Raw genomic sequence first — 15,024 nt, 5'->3', positions numbered from 1 at the left:
TCATAAGGCTCCTCAGTTCCTCTTCGCTTTCAGCCATCAAAGTGGTATCATCTGCATATCTGAGATTGTTAATGTTTCTTCCAGAGATTTTAACTCCAGCCTTGGATTCCTCAAGGCCAGCTTGTCGCATGATGTGTTCTGCGTACAAGTTGAATAGGTAGGGTGAGAGGATACAGCCCTGCCGTACTCCTTTCCCAATCTTAAACCAGTCTGTTGTTCCGTGGTCTGTTCTTACTGTTGCTACTTGGTTGTTATACAGATTCTTCAGGAGGCATACAAGATGACTTGGTATCCCCATACCACTAAGAACTTGCCACAATTTGTTATGGTCCACACAGTCAAAGGCTTTAGAATAGTCAATAAAACAGAAATAGATGTTTTTCTGAAACTCCCTGGCTTTTTCCATTATCCAGCGGATATTGGCAATTTGGTCCCTAGTTCCTCTGCCTTTTCTAAACCCAGCTTGTACATCTGGCAATTCTCGCTCCATGAACTGCTGAAGTCTACCTTGCAGGATCTTGAGCATTACCTTACTAGCATGTGAAATGAGTGCCACTGTTCGATAGTTTGAACATTCTTTAGTGTTTCCCTTTTTTGGTATGGGGATATAAGTTGATTTTTTCCAGTCTGATGGCCATTCTTGTGTTTTCCAAATTTGCTGGCATATAGCATGCATTACCTTGACAGCATCATCTTGCAAGATTTTGAACAGTTCAGCTGGGATGCCGTCGTCTCCTGTTGCCTTGTTATTAGCAATGCTTCTTAAGGCCCATTCAACCTCACTCTTCAGGATGTCTGGCTCTAGCTCACTGACCACACCATCAAAGCTATCCCCGATATTGTTATCCTTCCTATACAGGTCTTCTGTATATTCTTGCCACCTTTTCTTGATCTCTTCTTCTTCTGTTAGGTCCTTGCCATCTTTGTTTTTGATCATACCCATTTTGGCCTGGAATTTACCTCCAATGTTTCTAATTTTCTGGAAGAGGTCTCTTGTCCTTCCTATTCTATTGTCTTCTTCCACTTCCGTGCATTGCTTGTTTAAAAATAATTCCTTATCTCTTCTGGCTAACCTCTGGAATTTTGCATTTAATTGGGCATATCTCCCCCTATCACTGTTGCCTTTTGCTTTCCTTCTTTCTTGGGCTACTTCTAGTGTCTCAGCAGACAGCCATTTTGCCTTCTTGGTTTTCTCTTTCTTTGGGATGTATTTTGTTGCTGCCTCCTGAACAATGCTGCCAACTTCTGTCCAGAGTTCTTCCGGGACCCTATCTACTAAGTCCAGTCCCTTAAATCTATTCTTCACCTCCACTGCATATTCCTTAGGAATATTAGTGAGCTCATATCTAGCTGATCTGTGGGTCTTCCCTAATCTCTTTAGTCTGATGCTAAATTGTGCAATAAGAAGTTCGTGATCTGAACTACAGTCAGCTCCAGGCCTTGTTTTTACCGACTGTACAGATGTCCGCCACCTTTGGCTGCAAAGGATGTAATCAATCTGATTTCGGTGTTGTCCAGCTGGTGAAGTCCATGTATAAAGCCGTCTCTTAGGTTGTTGGAAGAGAGTGTTTGTTATGCAGAGTGAATTGTCTTGGCAAAATTCTATCAGCCTATGTCCTGCTTCATTTTGTTCTCCCAGGCCATACTTACCTGTAATTCGAGGTGTCATTTGACTGCCCACCTTAGCATTCCAGTCTCCTGTGATGAAAATAACATCTCTTTTAGGCGTGTTGTCCAGTAGGTGCTGCAGATCCTCATAGAACTGCTCTACTTCAGCTTCTTCAGCATTTGTGGTTGGGGCGTATATTTGGATCACTGTGATGTTAGATGGCTTGCCCTGAATTCGAATTGAGATCATTCTGTCGTTTTTTGGGTTGTATCCAAGCACTGATTTAGCCACTTTACTATTAATTATGAAGGCTACTCCATTTCTTCTGTGGTCCTCTTGTCCACAGTAGTAGATCTGGTGGTCATTTGATGTGAAGTGGCCCATTCCAGTCCATTTCAGTTCACTGACGCCCAGAATGTCTATCTTTAATCTTGACATCTCACCAATAACCACATCCAATTTGCCCTGGCTCATAGATCTTACATTCCAGGTTCCAATGGTGTGTTGATCCTTAGAACATCGGATTCGCCGTTCACCACCAGCACCGTCGGCCGCTAGCCGTCCTTTCGGCTTTGAGCTAGCTGCGTCATCACGTCTGGGGCTAGTTGAGCTCATCCTCTGTTCCTCCCCAGTAGCATTTTGACCATCTTCCGACCTGGGGGTCTCACCTTCCGATGGTATACCGACATATCTCTGGTTGTACTGATCCATTTAGTTTTCACGGCAAGAATACTGGGGTGGGTTGCCATTACCTTCCCCAGGGATCGCATTTAGTCTGACCTCTCTGTCATGACCTTCAGTCTTGGGTGGCCCTTTACGGTTTAGCTCATGGCATCATTGAGGTGCTCAAGCTCCAGCACCACGACAAGGTAACGATCCTTTGCTGAAGTGAGCCCTAGAAGTTTATAGAAATCTTCAGTTTTGTTTGCCAATTCTTATCTCTCCCCGCTAGACCATATCATAGGCTGATAGCAAAGACTGTGGGACAAGCATGGGCATGCACATTCCTCAAATTAGTTTTTTTAATTACATGAATTGCTTCAATATATGCCACTGGTAGCCACCAAATATTTTCAATGTAAAGGTAAAAGGCAAAGATGCCCGTTTAGTCATGTCTTATGACACACTAGTCATGTCATGTCATCTAATGACACACTGTTTTCAATGTAGTTGCAAATAAAATAATTGAAAGCAATAATGATATACAATAATGAAGTAGCCATATTAAATAGCAAAATCATCAAAGCAGCTGTATCAATATTAAAAAATACATATACAAGTCCTCCCTCTGTTATCATAAACCAGAGACAAAATGCTTTATTTTGATTCACTCCCAACATATCCACAGACTTTTGTGCCCCAACCCTGAGAGTCTGAGAAATTCAGTGGATGGTTTTGATATAACCTGAGTAAACTATAAATTCCTGATACGGAGAAGAGGGGTTGAAGCTCTAATTTTATAAAACATTTGTGAGCATTTCATAATTGAACTTTTAGATTTGAAAGCTAATTCACAGAACCCCTCTATTGGGGCTACTGTTTTCCTTGTGGTGAATACTATGACCGTTTCATTCTGAATGGGGTGTGAGGATTGCAGTTTCAAGATAAAATCTAGATAAATTACTCAGAATAGTACTTGCTGCTGAGATTTAATTTTTAATGTGAAAGAATAAGGAAATTATATATACTGTATATGAACATAGGAATAATCTTATTTGTCATTGTTGTTAGTTGCCTTCAAGTCATTTACGACTCATGGTGACCCTATGTACAGTATAACAGAATGAAATGCTGTTCGGTCTTGCGCCATATGCCTGACTGTTCCAATGTTTGCATCCATTGTTGCTGTAATTGTATCAATCCATCGCATTGAAGGTCTTCCGCTTTTCCGCTGGCCTTTGACTTTACCAAACATGATGTCCTTTTCAAGTGATCGGTCTCTCCTGATGATGTGCCCAAAGTATGAGAGTCTAAGCCTAGTTATCTTCGCCTCTAGGGAACATCCTGGTTGTATTTCTTCTAAAACTGATTTAGCTCCCTTTAATTTTATATAAGTGAAACAAATTTCATTTTTGTACTACCCTCAACTAGTTCTTTGTCCTGGTGCTATTCACTTCTACGCATTCATTCTCCAGCATGCAAACTCAAGAGCCAAATGCAGTCCTGGATTTGAAAAAAGATTGTGCATCTCCAGTTGAGGGTTTTTTTCACCAAAAATATGTGGATATTGTGCCTCAAATATAATGGTTAATAACTATGGCTTTTGGACTTATAAACATAACTACATCATTCATAAATTCTTAGGTAGGAGAAAGCTGCTCTAATGAATCCAGAGTTCCTCTGGTCTGGTTTTCCTCCCATCCTTTGATTAACTTCATGTGCTCTAATCATGTTAGCATAGGTTGTCCCAAATTTGTTTGGCTTGATTAAGTTTTCTGATATTGGAAAAGCAGTCTGTTGAGAATTGTACATTGTTCTGAGGACTTCCAGGGAAGCAAAGGGAGACTGAAGATGGCAGTTTAACAAGAGATACTCTAGTAAAGCATTATATTGGCAACCTATATGCATGCAAATATTCTTCCAAGTCCTTAACTCAACTCTGCATATTATTGCAAGAAGTGGGGGATTTTAGAAGTCTGATCCATTTTGTAAGACTAAGAAAAATAAAAATGGGGAAATGCCAGTCAGTTCAACTGATATAGGTCAGCAAGGTTTTCACTGTACTTATGGCTAGCTTCCCAGATTTAGTTCCCGAATGCTTTTCCTTGAGCACTTCCCACACCCCTGCTTTTGTGTTCATCTGCTCACACAGGAAATCAATGTCTAAACAAAACTTGAATCTGAAGAACAAGAAAGGAAACACATGAACAAAGATGCTTACTTTCTTTCTCATGAGTTTTGCAGGGTGCCTCCACACAAATATTTTGTACCAATTTGAAGGCAGCTATGGGTTTCTCATAATGTATGTAAGATCTATGAATGTAAGATCTATGAATCAAGGTAAGCTGGATGTGGTCAAACATGAGATGGCAAGATTGAACATTGACATATTGGGAATCAGCGAACTACAATGGATGGGAAAAGGCAAATTTAATTCAGGTGACAATTCTATCTGCTACTGTGGGCAAGAATCCCTTAGAAGAAATGGAGTAGCCCTCATAGTCAATAAAAGAGTGGGAAAAGAAGCACTGGGGTACAACCTCAGAAACAACAGAATGATCTCAGTTTGAATCCAAGGCAAACCATTCAACATCACAGTAATCCAAATCTATGCCCCAACCACTGATGGTGAAGAAGCTGAAGTTGACCGTTCTATGAAGACTTACAACACCTTCTAGAACTAACACCCAAAAAAGATGTCCTTTTCATCATAGGGGATTGGAATGTTAAAGTAGGAAGTCAGGAAATAGCTGGAATAACAGGCAAGTTCAGCCTTGGAGTACAAAATGAAGCAGGGCAAAGGCTAATAGACTTTTGTCAAGAGAACATGTTGGTCATAGCAAACACTCTTTTCCAACAACACAAGAGACGACTCTACACATGGATATCACCAGATGGTCAATACTGAAATCAGATTGATTATGTACTTTGCAGCCAAAGATGGAGAAGCTCTATACAGTCAGTAAAAACAAGACCTGGAGCTGACTGTGGCTCAGATCATGAGCTTCTTATTGCAAAATTTAGGCTTAAATTGAAGAACGTAGGGAAAACCACTAGACCATTCAGGTATGACCTAAATCATATCCCTTATGAATATACAGTGGAGGTGATGAATAGATTTAAGGGACTAGATCTGGTAGACAGAGTGCCTGAAGAACTATGGACAGAGGTTTGTAACATTGTAGAGGAGGCAGCAACTAAAACCATCCCAAAGAAAAAGAAATGCAAGAAAGCAAAGTGGCTGTCTGATGAGGCTTTACAAATAGCTGAGGAAAGAAGGAAAGCAAAAAGCAAGGGAGAAAGGGAAAGATATAACCAACTGAATGCAGTTTCTGGAGAACAGCAAGGAGAGATAAGAAGGCCTTCTTAGATGAACAATGCAAAGAAATTGGAGATATCAAGGGAACATATTGTGCAAAGATGGGCATGATAAAGGACAAAAAAAGCAGGGACCTAACAGAAGCAGAAGAGATTAAGAAAAGGTGGCAAGAATATGCAGAAGAACTATACAAGAAAGATCTTAATGTCCCCAATAACCACGATGGTGTGGTCACTGACCTTGAGCTGGACATCCTAGAGAGTGAAGTCAAGTGGGCCTTAGGAAGCATTACTAACAACAAAGCTAGTGGAGATGACAGTATTCTAGCTGAGCTATTTAAAATCCTAAAAGATGATGCTGTTAAAGTGCTGCACTCAATATGCCAACAAATTTGGAAAACTCAGCAGTGGCCACAGGATTGGAAAAGGTCAGTTTATGTTCCAATTCCACAGAAGGGCAATACCAAAGAATGTTCAAACTACCACACAACTGTGCTCATTTCACATGCTAGCAAGGTTATGTTCAAAATCCTACAAGCTAGGCTTCAGCAATATATGAACCGAGAACTACCAGAAGTACAAGCTGGGTTTCGTAGAGGCTGAGCAACCAGAGATCAAATTGCCAACATTTGCTGGATCATGGAGAAAGCAAGAGAGTTCCAGAAAAAACATCTACTTCTGCTTCATTGACTACGCTAAAGCCTTTGATTGTGTGGATCACAACAAACTGTGGCAAATTCTTAAAGAGATGGGAGTACTGGACCACCTTACCTGTCTCCTGAGAAACCTGTATGCGGGTCAGGAAGCAACAGTTAGAACCGGACATGGAACAACCGATTGGTTCAAAATGGGGAAACGAGTACGACAAGGCTGTATTTTGTCAATCCGCTGGCTAATGGCCATAATAAATAAAACTGAACTGAAACTGAACTGTATTTTGTCACTCTGCTTATTTAACTTATATGCAGAGTACATCATGAGAAATGCCAGGCTGGATAAATCACAAGCTGGAATTAAGACTGCCGGGAGGAATATCAACAACCTCAGATATGTGGACGATACCACCCTAATGGCAGAAAGTGAAGAGGAACTAAAGAACCTCTTGATGAGGGTGAAAGAGGAGAGTGCAAAAGCTGCCTTGAAACTCAACATTAAAAAAACTAAGATCATGGCATCTGGTCCCATCACTTCCTGGCAAATAGAAGGGGAAGAAATGGAAGCAGTGACAGATTTTATTTTCTTGGGCTCCAAGATCACCGCAGATAGTGACTGCAGCCATGAAATTAAAAGACGCTGGCTCCTTGGGAGGAAAGCTATGGCAAACCTAGACAGCATATTAAAAAGCAGAGACATCACCTTGCTGACAAAGGTCTGTATAATCAGAGCTATGGTTTTTCCAGTAGTAATGTATGGTTGTGAGAGTTGGACCATAAGGAAGGCTGAGTGCTGAAGAATTGATGCTTTCGAACTGTGGTGCTGGAGAAGAATCTTAAGAGTCCCTGGGACTGCAAGGAGGTCAAATCAGTCAATCCTACAGGAAATCAACCCTGACTGCTCATTGGAAGGACAGATACTGAAGCTGAAGCTCAAATACTTTGGCCACCTAATGCGAAGAGAGGACTCACTGGAAAAGACCCTGATACTAGGAAAGACTGAAGGCAAAAGGAGAAGGGGACAGCAAAGGATGAGATGGTTAGATAGCATCACCAATGCAATGAACATGAATTTGAGTAAACTCTGGGAGACAGTGGAGGACAGGAAGGCCTGGTGTGCTATGGTCCATGGGGTCATGAAGAGTCGGACATGACTTAACGACTGAACAACAACAACAATGGGTTTCTCTGATCTTCAAATGTTGCAGTGTTGGAGAACTGAGGAAATTTCTTTCTGGCCCAGCTGTGGTGTAGTTGAAACTACTGAATACCTTTTATTTCTTTTTGCAGCACTTTGCGGTTCTATGAAGCTGCAGAGTTTGTCTTCAATCCATTTCCCCTTGGAGAGACCTCCTGCCTCGCTCTACTTCTGGGAGCCTGGGCTTTGACCGCCTATCAGGTCCTTCAGGAGAATGGCTTTTCATGACTCTGCTGTTCAAGTGCTGCAATGTGAGCAACCACACACAACATGAAGGAAGGATATGGTTGTGGGGATGCTAGTTATATATAAAGATAGACTCATTATATCATCTTCAGAAATAATTGGAAATCACTACAACACGCTAAATATTAATATTTATATTAGTGTCACCACTACGTGTCATTATTCCTAAAATAAATGGACATGATCTTGTAAAAAAGAAAAAAATAACTAAAAAATAATGTAAAAAATCAGTGCAACAATATTAAGTTCTAAATTCTCTCCCCTTGTACTCTACCAGTGATAACATCAAAATATTTATAAACTTTAAAACTGCTTTTGGTTACTATCTTTACATCAAACATTTCCCCTTAAAAACCATACTCTATCTGAATTTGCCTTGTTGTGTGACATGTAATATATAGGAAAGCCACCATTGCTTAAATTTAGTCAAACCTCTGTTCTAACATTTATTGTTATATGATTTATCCATTTCTGCAATTGTGGATGGAGTTATGTATTAACTGTAAAACATTTTGTACCAATTTTCTTTTAAATTATAGCTTGGGATAAATTTTATTGATTTTTTTTATAAGTGATATAGAAAGACTTGATGGTGGTGACCCATCACTCAGGGTCAAGGCAAGATGAACACTGGCCTGCTTTTTTAGTTCTCTTTCAGGAAACTGGAGTAAACTCAAGTTCTTGAGAGGCTGGCCAAGTTAAACTAAGGGCAATTTCATACTCGGAGTCACTTGCTGAGAAGGGTGGCTATAGAAATTGAATGAATGAATGAATGAATACTGCAGCCTAAGCTACTGATTATCCATGTTGCCCCTGCCCCTTAAGTTTCTTAAGCCAACTTTAGAAATTTCAGTCCAGATTACAATGAGCTGACACTTGGTGGGCTGGTGCTCAGTCTGGATTATGGCCACCTCAAGAACGGATTAGGCATTCCCCTGCTCCTTGCCCTTCCTATCCACGCAGGGAAGGTAAGCTTCATTGGTTCGGTCCTGTGGGGGCCAATCTAACAGTGTCTACCCTCTTCTTTAAGAGATTGTTCCCTTGTCACTAGCCCACTAGTCTTTCCTTTGCTTTCCCAGATGTTTGCACAAATGGATGACCTTATGTCAATAATCAGAGAAATAGGAAACAGATTGTCCTTTCATGTCTATGTTCCTCAGTATGTCCATGGTAAGTTTGTAGCAAAGGAACTGATAGTTCTGCTTTACAGAAACAAAGTAGAAATGCTCCTACCTTATAACTTAAATATGTTTTTAAAAATAAAAGGGAGGGGACGGAAGCTTAGCAGTACTATGGGCAGGGTGTGGTAAAGCAAGGGGAGCATACTTCACCAACCTGGGCAAAAACTGAAAGGAGAAGTAATGGTTGAATGGAGCATGAGCTTCTAGGGTTGAGGATAGTTCATTGACTTAATGGGCCATTGTTGGATCGATTGCTGAATTCTTTTAAAAAGCAACTGCCAATCAGCAGAAAAGGGAGTGGCCCAGCATGAAATGGCTGCCCAGGGCAGTGTCCAACCCAGGCAGCTGGCTGGGCCTGGGGCTGCTAGCAGAACAGATGAAGCACTAGAGGCATTTACTCTGAAGGACTTAAGGTGGTTCAGATCAGAAAATAAGTTTTGAATCAATGCTGGAAAACATGGGCACTGGATGCATTTGCAATGGGCTGATGAATTGCACATTTCTCACATTTGATTGCCCCCCACCCCAGACTCAGATGGATTGTGCATTTTAGCCCAACATGTCATGACTATAGAGTTTTGGGCAAACCTGATCATTACCTTTTTATTCTGGAGCCATGGAATCCTATCAGACATTGATAACCTTGCCAATGCAATTTTTTCTGCAAATGCTTTTCTATTATGGACAGTAATTACAAAGTCAGGTCAGTTTGTAAATACATAGCATAATAATTTCCTCTTTGCCTCTCTGTTCCATGATGTTATCTCTGGTAGTTGAAATAAACCTGTAGCAAATTTAAGATTGCTTAGGGCCTAATTTCAAAACACTCAGTATTAAATTTAGGAAGGGAAGCCCTTCTCCTAAAGAGGATTTAGAGAAAGACCACAACAAATTAACAACAAGCTTGGCAAATGGATCCTTTTCTCACCAAGAGATTTCAGAAGATCCATGTTCATGCTCCAGGCTGCCAAGTAGTGAGCAGCCCTTTCTGCCTAATGGAAAGCATACACATAGAGCTAGAAAACATACAAAGGACTGCACCTCTTCTATCCCTCCTCATGGACTCTGCCTTTGCTTCTTTCTGCAATTAGTGACATGCTGTCAGGGCCAGCCTCGCTTCGCAATAAGACACAGACTCACTTAATGGGTATTAAGGATTTCTGGTTTATTGGAATGATAGCTGACAGAACGAAAAACGGGAATGGGGTAGGTGGTGTGGGGGTGCCCCTTTTATACCCTCCTGTATTGCCTTGGGCTTCCCCACCCTTCTTTGACCCGATCCCTCTTGATGGGACCCTTGATGGCTGCCTGGGCGTTTTCCCGGTGTCTTCTTTTGTCTCCCAGCGACGGTTGTGTCCTCCGGGGCACCAGGTGTGTCTTATCTTCGTTCCTCTGACGTCCTTCTTTTCAGCTGCCTATGGGTCCATGGGTGTGGGTGCTTTTGGGTGCTTGTGTTAATCCCTGGTTTGATTATCTCCTTCCTCTTTTCCTTAATGATCATGATCCACGTTGTGAGGCTCTTTGTGCCTTGCAACGAGGTCATGACACATGCTAGGATCCAGCTAGGCAGGCAGTTGACTTTTTTTCTGTCTTGGAATGAAGCAGTAGTGATGTTTCAATCCAAGAGCAAAAAGGTGATTTGCCAACTCAGCCAGGGATATTAATTGTGGAGTAACTATTGGGAGGTCAGCTTTCCAGGACTGAAGTAACCTCAGTGCTTTAGTTAAGAAGAAAAACCTAATTATCATTCAAGGGCTGCTCCAAGGCCAGCATGGAAATACAGCTGATTATCTTGCTTGGGTGAATTGCGTCCATCAATGGTGGAAGAGCTACTCTGGCACCATGCCAAAGCATGTAACTTGGATGATGGCTGTGCTGGGCAAAAGGATGGATTTATAGCCATAATCAGTCCCACATCCTGCACCACTGCCTCAGTCTGTGTTAAGGGAAGGCTGGTTCCAGTGAAGTACTAAAGGGCTGCAAATCTGAGACTGCTACGGAACGCTTTCCGTTCAACATGTAACAAAACATAACACCAGCAGATACAAATCTGCAGTTGGTTGTGAAAATGAAACAAATATTCAGAATTCAAATGCCTTAGATGTCATAAATTTTAATTTTTCAGGCTTCATACTTGAAGCTTAATGCAAAATATCATTGCATGTTATCAATCAAATGCTACAGAGGGGAAATAGCATTTAAATACTACCTAATGCCACATGCTATTGCATGGCCATTAAATATACTGTAAGGAATGATATCTCAGTGATTTTCAAATTATCTACTAGCAAGCAACTGAAGCTTTTATTCTCTTGCCTAATTTAAGATAAGAATGTCCAAGAACCCATTTTTAATGGATCTGATGCAACAGCTCCAAGACTGAACTCAAAATTACATAGGAAATGTTGTGCATGGTTTTAGAGACAATGAATACCCCATTCTGCTTTCTATCCTATATGTATTTTTATCTATCTAGCTAAAGCCCCACATAATAACATTTCAAATCTGTTGACGTAAGAATTATATTCAAATCACCTCCTAATTATCTGTTTACTCCTGTAAAGTGTGTAACATTGTGCTTTCTGATGAGATCAGCATGCCATGTGAAACAGTGAGATCTTGGAGGATATGACTGCAAAACTGGCACTTGATCTGTCTACAGAAAATTGAAATTCCAATAGTTCAGGCACACATGAGTAACAAGTTATTGTATTTCTTAATAATACTGGCCATATATACACTATCTGATAATTTTGTAGTCAGATAATGGTCAGGCCTTTGCATATGACCACCATCATGTACTAGAAGCAATATGGGCATATATATCTCCATATATATTGGAGATATATTGAATTCTTGTGCAATTAAATCACATTCTATTTTCTATCGCTAGTAGTAGCAGGACTATAACACATATGGTAGCATAGGACTATGATACTTCAGTCATGAAGAATTATCAGGTTTACCAATGTGTGTACTGGTCCTATTGTCTGGGATAAATGAGGCATGATCTAGCCATATATCTTGTCATCTATGATCTTGTCACATGTCTTTCAACTTGCTCAGCCTTCAAGCATGTAAATCAATAATTGAGATGATCAAATGCAGATCTGCCACTCATGATAAATATTGACAGACACATCCTTTGGAATGCTGTCCTATTACCCTTATATTTTATTTGTTTTTAATCTATTTTTTAAATTTTGTTGAATTAGGCTTAACGGCTCAAAGTGGTACAAAAAGGCAATTTATTATATTGAAACATTAGGAAATCTAGAATAAGCTAACATTGAAAATCTTCATATTTGCCTACAAAAGAATAGCTGTATGATTTGGGCAGATTTTTTTTAAAGAACAAGAGATTAAATGGACTTCCAGTGAGGATTCATGGTGAACTAGATGTCTCCAAGTAACAGAGATGGCATTGTGGTGAGATCAGCAGCCAGATGGCATTTGCTGGCTGACCAAGCCTCTCTGGATAAAGGAGAGATTGTGAGATCACCCTCTTGCACTCCAGACAGCTGCTCCTCATGAGTAAACTGCAGGAACTGAGGTTTCTGCAGTCCGCTCATGAATTGAGTGGCTGGGAGTTGAGGGATTTCCACCAAGCTCACAGCCGCAGTGTAGCCTTATGGACACAGAGTTCTGCTGAGCCTTATTTCTTAATCACTTTTGGAAACTGCTTATTAATTGCTTTTCAACTATTCAACTTTTCAACCTTTCGATTGACAAGTTTTATAACATGGACCAGGTGAGTTTCCTTTAACTCTTAACAAAAAAAATGTAAAGCTAAGTTTAAGTACATAAAAAATATTTTTTTGGAATAAACAGCAAATAGGTGATTAGAACACTGATTTAGGAAAGTTGTAAACAGACTAAGGGTCCAGAAGGATTTGAAATAAGAGTTTGAAATTAATCACAAGAATCCTTCCCATGGGAAAATCCTGTTGCTTTGAATTCTTAAAAGAAAACATGATAGGATGGGAATTTGAATATTGGACACTAGAGGGAACCAGAAGGAACTAAAGTCTACAATTAAAGGAGAAGAACACTTAAATTTGACTTACTTACACAGAATAGAGCAAAATATTTTAACACTGGACATATTTAATTATATTTATGAGCAATGGATCCAGAAGTTAATCTTAAAAGTGTCTTTCATTATAGAAAGACTGCTTTTAAAAGATGTTACAGAAGAGGAACAAGTTTTACTGGACAAGACTGAGACTGATCTGAAAGTAGATTTAAAAATGACAAGCTACAAGAATGATATGGAAAAAGATCTTACACTGAATATACAAATGAAATTGGCTGATGTCTTAATAATTAAAGGGATATACAAATGGCAAACCAAATTAATGACTTGGATAACTTTCTTATATTGGATTTACAAAAGAGATCTTTTAAATTTCTGAAGGATTTCATGAGAAGGGATAAAGAAAAAATGAAAAGCTCTAGAACATTGTTTGAAGGGATTAAAGATCGGAATTGTTAAAAGAAAAAGGAAGGAATCTAAAGTGGGTTTATTTGATCAAGATTGAAATAGATATGTTGTTATTTCTGGTAACCCTTAATGGACTGTTGCTGACCAGGACTGAATGATGAGGTTGCATGGATCTGTTTATAAATAAGAGATGAGATATGGGATGAAGACATCATTTATTGTATTTTAAGAGGTGATAAGTTAAATTTGTTTATACTTGTTGTGACGAAGGGGGAAGTCACTTCCTTATATATTTTTCTTCACTATATTTTTACTTTTTCTTTCTTTATTTTTATCTATTTTTTTTCTGCACTTTCTATGTTTTCGTTTTATTCTTTTATTTTTTGCAGTTTGTATTAGTTTTTATCTGTTCAACTATAATTTTTAATAAGATTATTATTAAAAAGAACAAGAGATCAAATATATGGGTAACAAGTTGAAAGGGTGACAATAGATCTCTACTGCAACAGCCTTCCTTTCCTTTCCTTTCCTTTCCTTTCCTTTCTGCAGTGAGAACGTGCCACACAGTATGAAGTTCACCTGAACTAAGTGGGAGGCTCAAAGAGTCCCACTGGGGATTGCAAGTGTTGTCTGTCATACTTGAAGCTGTCAGATAAGGCTGCAACCCTGATGAGATTTATGGCCTCGGGTTGTTTCAGTGACAGAACGAATCACTGTTCTTGAATTGATAAAGGGAAGTTGCATACTGGATGAAAATTAGCAGCAAACATAGTTCAGGAGTGGGTTTGCTACTGCAGGGCTTAATATCAGGTGTTGCTCAGGACCTCACACAGAAGAATACACCACATGGTGCTCAGAATGTGCAAAGGAACCATAGATCAGGTGCTTCCAGTTGGTAATAACACTGAATAATGTCTCTTTCTTGCTGAAGTTAAAATTGGTTATTTCATTGTGTTATGTTTACCATACTCCATGCTGCTTCTGAGTAATATGGGAACATCCATGCAGCGTCTCATCGCTACTGCAAAATCAGCTCTACATCTGCATGATCCAACACTGTTTCTTTTCAGCAGCTGAGTTCCTTAACTTCAACTGTAATATATCGAAATCATGTAAAAAGAAAACAAATAAAGAACAATGGTAAAAATCAGCAAATGTTGTAGTGATGGTATACCACTGGCTGGAACCTGCCTGCTTCAAATTGCTATGAGAATTGAAATGGTAGTGATGTGAAGGTGCATCTCTCTCTCTCTCTCTCTCGCATGATATTTTATGGTTTTACATTTCTACTGTTTTAATATTGTGAATTCATACTTCGGAATTTATATGTTGGGGAGGTTTAGTGAAGGACAGCAAAGTGTTAACTAAGACAAAAAGATGCCCTGTAACTATTTTTTAAAAATTAATTAAAGAAGTTGCCATGAAAGTGATTCTGATCACTTTTCAACACCCTGTTTAAATTGCTAATAGGCTTCTGTGTTGATAGCTATATAAGCAAGATGTGCCCATATTCAGAAAGCTATTCATCTCCGTAGCTGGAGTTACCAGTTCTCTCACCACTTAAAAACTTCAAAAATTATTTGTCTGCTTTTCTTCACCATTTGTAAGAAGAACCTTTTTTGTAGATGAGCACAGACAAACCTGAACAGAATCATACCCAGATTCAGACCTGTCCATAAAGAACAGGAGCAACTTGTGCTGTTCCTGTTTTTGCC

This window comes from Candoia aspera, chromosome 3 (genome assembly GCF_035149785.1).
Source record: "Candoia aspera isolate rCanAsp1 chromosome 3, rCanAsp1.hap2, whole genome shotgun sequence".
Classification (NCBI taxonomy): Eukaryota; Metazoa; Chordata; class Lepidosauria; order Squamata; family Boidae; genus Candoia; species Candoia aspera.
Note: the sequence above shows the minus strand (reverse complement) of the source record.